The following is a 7,868-nucleotide window of genomic DNA, read 5'->3' on the forward strand; positions in this document are numbered from 1 at the left end:
TGTAGTTGTCCACATATTCTAAGTCAGAACTGTCCAGAGTAGTGATGCTGGGCGGGCAGGTGCGGGCAGCGATCGGTTGAAGAGCATGCATTTAGTTTTACTTGCATTGAAGAGCAGTTGGAAGCCACGGAAGGAGAGTTGTATGGCATTGAAGCTCGCCTGGAAGTTAAGTGTCCAAAGAAGGGTCAGGTGTACAGTATACAGAATGGTGTCATTTGCGTAGAGGTAGATCGGAGAATCACCAGCAGCAAGAGCGACATCATTGATGTATACAGTGAAGAGAGTCGACCCGAGACACATTGTCTGCAATTGAGGCCGGTTGGACATACTGCCAAATTCTCTAAAATAACTTTGAAGGTGGTTTATGGTAGAGAAATTAACTTTCAATTTCCTGACAACTGCTCTGGTGGACATTCCTGGCAACGGCTCTGGTGGACATCTGCATTTCAGCATGCCAATTGCAAGCTCCCTCAACTTGAGACATTTGTGACATTGTGTTGTGAAAACTGCACATTTTAGTGGCCTTTTATTGTCCCCAGCTCAAGGTGTACCTGTAAGGATCATGCATTTTAGTCATATTGATATGCCACCTGTCAGGCAGCTTTGTGTGTATTGAAAGTTTATGGGCTCTTATATTTCATGTTGCGTTTTATATTTTTGTTCAGTGTGTTATCTTTATTTAAAGAAGAATATTATTGATTTTAGTAGAATTAAATGGAAATTATATTTTTTCCCCCATTCCTGAGGTGAGTGCGTATATGATGTGTGAAAGTGATCATTTGAAACAGGTCCTATTAGGCTACACTGGAGTTTTTCTTGCCACTTTAGTTGAGTGATAAACCTTAATGTCTTAAATTAAAACATGAGCTGCATTGATTTGAAAGTGGCAATTAAAACTTGCACTCTGTTCCTTTGCGTCAGGCTGCACATGCTGTTCTCAAGTGATTGTATTTTCACACGTCAAACTATTCTAAATGAAATATGGTCTTTACTAATAAGTACAATTAGTTTTAATTTAGTAGCCAATTATCAAATGGGCAGGAATGGGGGAAAAAATACGTGTCATCCGTAACCTATGCACTCGAATAGTGACTGGGGGCTGCTTTCCCACCTGTTTCAAACCAAAGTTTATTTGTCATATACACACGTTATTGCGGTTGTAGTGAAATGCTTGTTTCTAGTGCCAACAGTGCAGTAGTATCAAACAATACACACAACCTGAATGAATGGAATTAATGAATATAATTATTAGGACGAGCAATGTTGGAGTGACTGACTAGAATACAGTGTGTGTGTATATATACATGTGAAATTAATAAACCAAAAAATTTAAGCATTAATGAAGTGACTAGTGTTCCCTTGTTAAAGTGGCCTGTGATATAAAGTCTATGTATATGGGGCAACAGCCTCTAATGTACAGGGTTACTTAACCAGGTGGAAGCTGCTAAGGGATGGCTATTTAAGTCTGATGGCCTTGTTTGGTTTTTCAATTATGCCAGTAGGCTACTCTGGTTATTTCACTCACTCAGACCCTGTTTGAGGAGAATGCAGCCTCTCGCTGCGCAACGAGTGATATTCTGCTCAAATTCTGTATGCCATGGTCTCTCCAACACTGTTCCAGCATGAAACCAAGTGAAATCTGTTTGGGAACATCAACATTGATGTTTTCACCATGAAACATGTAATTAAACTGACAGCCCTTCTGTTTGTGCTTGAGAAGGGAATGGGGGTAGGAGATGGAAACTCATTGGTGAGATATTCTGTAGCTAATGGTAATGTCAGCCTATTAATTTTGAAAATATAAAAAATTCCCTATTGCTAGGCTAATCAAATACAAACTCCCTATAATTGTAGGATAACTAAGCGGCGCTGCACAACCAATGAACCAACGGCTAGGCCTATACTTTCTCTCCCAGACTACTGGGTAGGGTGTTTGGCGCGTCCATCCAGTATCGATGATAATACAGTCCACACTCAAAGATGATTCATGTTTTTCTGACGTGCAAAATGTGTTAGGCGATGTATTTTATAATGGCAGAATATTTGTATTTTTTTAAGCGTGGGCTCATATACACACACGCACAGTGCCTTGCAAAAGTATTCATCCCCCTTGGCGTTTTTACTATTTGTTGCGTTACAACCTGTAATTTAAATAGATTTTTATTTGGATTTCATGTAATGGACATACACAAAATAGTCCAAATTGGTGAAGTGAAATGGAAAAAGTTACTTGTTTCAAGTTATAAAACGGAAAAGTGGTCCGTGCATATGTATTCACCCCTATGCTAAGAAGACCCTAAATAAGATCTGGTGCAACTAATTACCTTCAAAATCACATAATTAGTTAGATTCCATACAGGTGGACTTTTTTTGAATGTCACTTGACCTGTCACATGTTCTCAGTGTGTAAATATATTACATTACACCTGTTCTGAAAGGCACGAGAGTCTGCAACAACACTAGGCAAGGGGCACCATGAAGACTAAGGAGCTCTCCAAACAGGTCAGGGACAAAGTTGTGGAGAAGTACAAATCAGAGTTGTGTTCTAAAAAATATATACAGTGGGGCAAAAAAGTATTTAGTCAGCCACTAATTGTGCAAGTTCTCCCATTTAAAAGGATGAGAGGCCTGTAATGTTCATCATAGGTACACTTCAACTATGACAGACAAAATGAGGGAAAAAAATCCAGAAAATCACATTGTACGATTTTTTTAATGCATTTATTTGCAAATTATGGTGGAAAATAAGTATTTTTCATTGGCAGGGACTGGGAAACTGGTCAGAATTGAAGGAATGGTGGATGGTGCTAAATACAGGGAAGTTCTTGAGGGAAACCTCTTCCAGTGATTTGAGACTGGGACGGAGGTTCACCTTCAAGTAAGAAAATGACCCTAAGCATACTGCTAAAGCAACACTTGAGTGGTTTAAGGGGAAGCATTTAAATATCTTGGAATGGCCTAGTCAAAGCCCAGACCTCAATCCAATTGAGAGTCTGTGGTATGATTTAATGATTGCTGTACACCAGTGGAACCCATCCAACTTGAAGGATCCGGAGCTGTTTTGCCTTGAAGAATGGGCAAAAATCTCAGTGGCTAGATGTGCCAAGCTTATAGAGACACCCCAAGAGACTTTCAGTTGTAATTGCTGCAGAAGGTGGCTCTACACAAAGTATTGTCTTATTTCTTTGCATCTTCAAGTGGTAGGCATGGTGTGTAAATCAAATGATAGCAGGCCATTAGCGAGTTGGATACTACCAACGCATGTCCTGAGTGCATAAGGAGATTACAGTGACTCAGTGGTCACGTTGAATTTTACTATGGTCATGACTCATGACTGCGGGTGTGGCGGTAGGACGGTCACCGCAACAGCCCTATGGTCAACCATCCTCCAGGAGAGCTAATGGTTGTGCAGGCTTTTATACCAGTCCCTCTAACAAACCATATAAGTGAAGTTAGCTGCTCAACCGGACCTTGATAAACTGTCTCTCTTTGAGCAGGGCTTGATCAGAAGGGCTTGCACACCCAGTAGATCTCCAGACTGAGGGTTGATTGTGTGTTTTAATACAGTTGTCTAACAGGTATTCTACTTTGTGGGTGGTTAAGTACCTTGCATAATGGCAGGAGATGGTACATGGGATCAGAGAGCAGCCTCACTGTCAATACAACATTACTCTTACTTTTTTTGTACGTACATAGCGAAGTACAATGTGGGTAAAAGTCATGAAATTCCATCTGTCAAAATGTGTAGGAAGCCTGTTTAGTATGAACCCTGTTTAGAATGCACCCCTCATGACAAAGAGTTCATATCAATCTGCTTTATTAAACCTTTGTGTTCCAATATGCAGAGATCAATGTTTTGACATTTTACATATCTTCAATAAATTGTCCAACTCTCTGTTTCCATGTATACAATTGCTCAATTACACAACCAACTATGCCTGAATGTCAGGAGAAACTGCAATTTTCGACTGGATTTTTTTTGGGGGGGATTAGTCTTGGTTGGGTGTGAGTATCATGACTTGCAGTTCGAGACATGAGAGAACTGTTGGAAATGGTGTTACTGTATGAACAAAATCAATTAACAGTAAAAAAATAAATGTCATACTATCATTACAATTCAAACTTGTGTTCAATCTTGACCTTTCAACTTCTCTGGCTTTATTTGGGTTACACATGTCTCGATGTGCTTTTTTAAATTAAAGAAATAAGCCAGTTGCCAGATTGTTTTTCTGAATCATGAAATGTTTATTTTATTAGTGAGTACAGTAAGCCTATATGACCAAGGAATTCAGGGGGAGAGCACAGTACCAGAGGCAATGGTGCATGTCAGGAGTACAACCGCACAGAACAGTCTCACATACTGCTTCTCTAATTCATTACTAAATATACAAACAGGTCCCGTGTGGCTCAATTGGTCGAGTTTGGCACTTTCAACGCCAGGTTTGTGGGTTCAATTTCCACCGGGGACCAGTACGAAATGAAGTGTGCACTTAAAAAAATATATATATATGTATTTAACCAGGTAGGCCAGTTGAGAACAAGTTCTCATTTACAACTGGGACCTGGCCAAGATAAAGCAAAGCAGTGCGACACAAACAATACAGAGTTACACATGGAATAAACAAATGTACAGTCAATAACATAATAGAAAAAAATCTATATACAGTGTGTGCAGATGAGGTAAGATTAGGGAGGTAAGGCAATAAATAGGCCATCGTGGAGAAGTAATTACAATTTAGCAATTAAACACTGGAGTGATAGATGTGCAGAAGATGAATGTGCAAGTAGAGATACTGGGGTGCAAAGGAACAACAACAAAAAATAAGGGAATGAGGTAGTTGGATGGGCCATTTACAGATGAGCTATGTGCAGGTGCAGTGATCTGTGAGCGGCTCTGACAGCTGATGCTTAATGTTAGTGAGGGAGATGTGAGTCTCCAGCTTCAGTGATCTTTGCAATTTGTTCCAGTCATTGGCAGCAGAGAACTGTAAGGAAAGGCGGCCAAAGGAGGAGTAGGCTTTGGCGGTGACCAGTGAAATAAACCTTCTGGAGCGCGTGCTACAGGTGGGTGCTGCTATGGTGACCAGTGAGCTGAGATAAGGCGGGGCTTTACCTAGCAAAGACCTATAGATGACCTAGAGCCAGTGGGTTTGGTGACGAATATGAAGTGAGCATACAGGTCGCAGTGGTGTGTAGTATATGGGGCTTTGGTGACAAAACGGATGGCACTGTGATGCATTCACTCTGGATAAGAGCGTCTTGTTAATTTACTAAAATGCCAATTGTAAACCGACAGGGCAATAGGTTCCATGACCATGTAGAAGAGGCAGAGGATTTATTTTAATCTGAGGTTTGTAGTTTTTCAACTCTTTGCCTATCCAAGATAGTGTAAATTTGGTCCGATTGCACTTCCTAAGGCTTCCACTAGATGTCAACAGTCTAGAACCTTGTTTGAGGCTTCTACTGTGAGGAGGAGAGAATGAGAGCTGTTTCAACCAGAGGTCTGGTAGAAGGCCATGAGCTCAGTCAGGCATGTGCCCGTGAGAGGTAGCTGCGTTCCATTGCATTTCTAAAGACAAAGGAATTCTCCGGTTGAAACATTATTGAAGATTTATGTTAAAAACATCCTAAAGATTGATTCTATACATCGTTTGACATGTATCTACGAACTGTAACGGAACTTTTTGACTTTTCATCTGGCCTGCGCGTCGTGAATATTGATTTGTGAACTAAACGCGCAAACAAAAAAGAGGTATTTGGACATAAATGATGGACTTTATCGAACAAAACAAACATTTATTGTGGAACTGGGATTCCTGGGAGTGCATTCTGATGAAGATCATCAAAGGTAAGTAAATATTTATAATGCTATTTCTGACTTCTGTTGAATCCACAACATGCCGGGTATCTGTATGGCTTGTTTTTGTGTCTGAGCGCCGTACTCAGATTATTGCATGGTGTGCTTTTTCAGGAAAGTTTTTTTTAAATCTGACACAGTGGTTGCATTAAGGAGAAGTTTATCTAAAGTTCCATGCATAACACTTGTATCTTTTATCAATGTTTATGATGAGTATTTCTGTAAATGAATGTGGCTCTCTGCAAAATCACTGGATGTTTTGGAAGCAAAACATTACTGAACATATCGCGCCAATGTAAACTGAGATTTTTGGATATAAATATGAACTTTATCAAACAAAACATACATGTATTGTGTAACATGAAGTCCTTTGAGTGTCATCTGATGAAGATCATCAACGGTTAGTGATTAATTCTCTCTCTATTTCTGCTTTTTGTGACTCCTCTCTTTGGCTGGAAAAATGGCTGTGTTTTTCTGTGACTAGGCACTGACCTAACATAATTGTTCGGTGTGCTTTCGTCGTAAAGCCTTTTTGAAATCGGACACTGTGGTGGGATTAACAACAAGTTTGCCTATAAAATGGTGTAAAATACTTGTATGTTTGAGAAATGTTAATTATGAAATTTCTGTTGTTTGAATTTGGCGCCCTGCACTTTCACTGGCTGTTGTCATATCGATCCTGTTAGCGGGATCTCAGCCGTAAGAAGTTTTAACAAACACTAAATAAGAAATACACATTTCGATCTTTGTATAATAAGATATAAAATTACCATAAATAACAAACAAATATTGGAAAGATGCAACAGCTTGTCTGAACATTTAGTCCACTTTTTATGGGAAGTTTTCCAGGTGATACTGTCACCTGGAACTCAAGCCTAACCTAGTCCTGACAGGCAGCGCAGACATAATCATCCAATGGTGGGATGGTTTTCATACAGGACTGGTGGAACCAACGTGGGCAGTGGTTACAACCAATCTGAAATCTATGATGAAAAAGGTTAATATATTTAAAACAAATACATTTTCTTGAATTACAATTATTTAATTATCAGACAAAGCTACCTAAATAAATATTACTGCTTATACAAATTCGTACTCCTAAAAATGTGCCTTTAGAAGTGAACAGGCAATTACCCAATTAGTGTCTTCCTCTTTATTGTCCACCTCCCCACAGAAGTGGCACAGTTGGCTCAGGTCATCTAGCAAAACATAATGTCAAGTAGTCTATACATCTCTACATGTGTTTTTCTGAGCAAACAGGGAACAAAGGAATAATATAGGTTTCTTGCAACATAATTATTTAAATACATGTGTTAAGCAGCCATCTAGTCAGAAGTTGGATTAGAGATAACCTTGAAAGATCCATATAAATATATATATTTTTTTTATCTACAATGATATTAAATTAGAAATTGAACATACCAGTGTTTTGGAGGAGAGTGACTGCTATTTCTTCTCTCACGATGTCAACATCTTTGTCCGTATTTGAAAAGATAATCGACTCCTTCAGGACACATTCAGCAAACTGGGGAAAATAATTTGATGGGCATTTCAGTTTTTCCCAACAAAATTATGTTACACTTAAGATTCTAATTCTCAAGTATACAACGACACAGCTATAATATAATTTGACAGTTCTGTTTTGCCTGTATTCTTTCAGTAGGTTAATTGTACATTACTTATGCTCTCATACTTACTTTCAAGGCAAAGACCCCACAAGAAGTAACATCTTGTTGGCATGGGTGAGGAAGGGTACCACATGCCCACCTGGAGGTATTACACCCGTTCTCTCTCAGGAATGAACATATATGTTAGTAAAAGTAGAGCATTTTTTAAACACTTTATTGATTACAATATAGAGATTAATAACAGAGGGGAATCTGAGAATGCAGGGGTTCCAGCAGGGTGTGAGTTGAAGTAGTCAAATCTGGAGCTGACAAGGGCTGGAATGTAAATGATGTGATCATCTCGGATTATCTAACATCTGTGAATGGGCTGGCCTTCCCTCGGG

Source organism: Oncorhynchus clarkii, chromosome 31, assembly GCF_045791955.1.
Source record: "Oncorhynchus clarkii lewisi isolate Uvic-CL-2024 chromosome 31, UVic_Ocla_1.0, whole genome shotgun sequence".
NCBI classification, from domain to species: domain Eukaryota; kingdom Metazoa; phylum Chordata; class Actinopteri; order Salmoniformes; family Salmonidae; genus Oncorhynchus; species Oncorhynchus clarkii.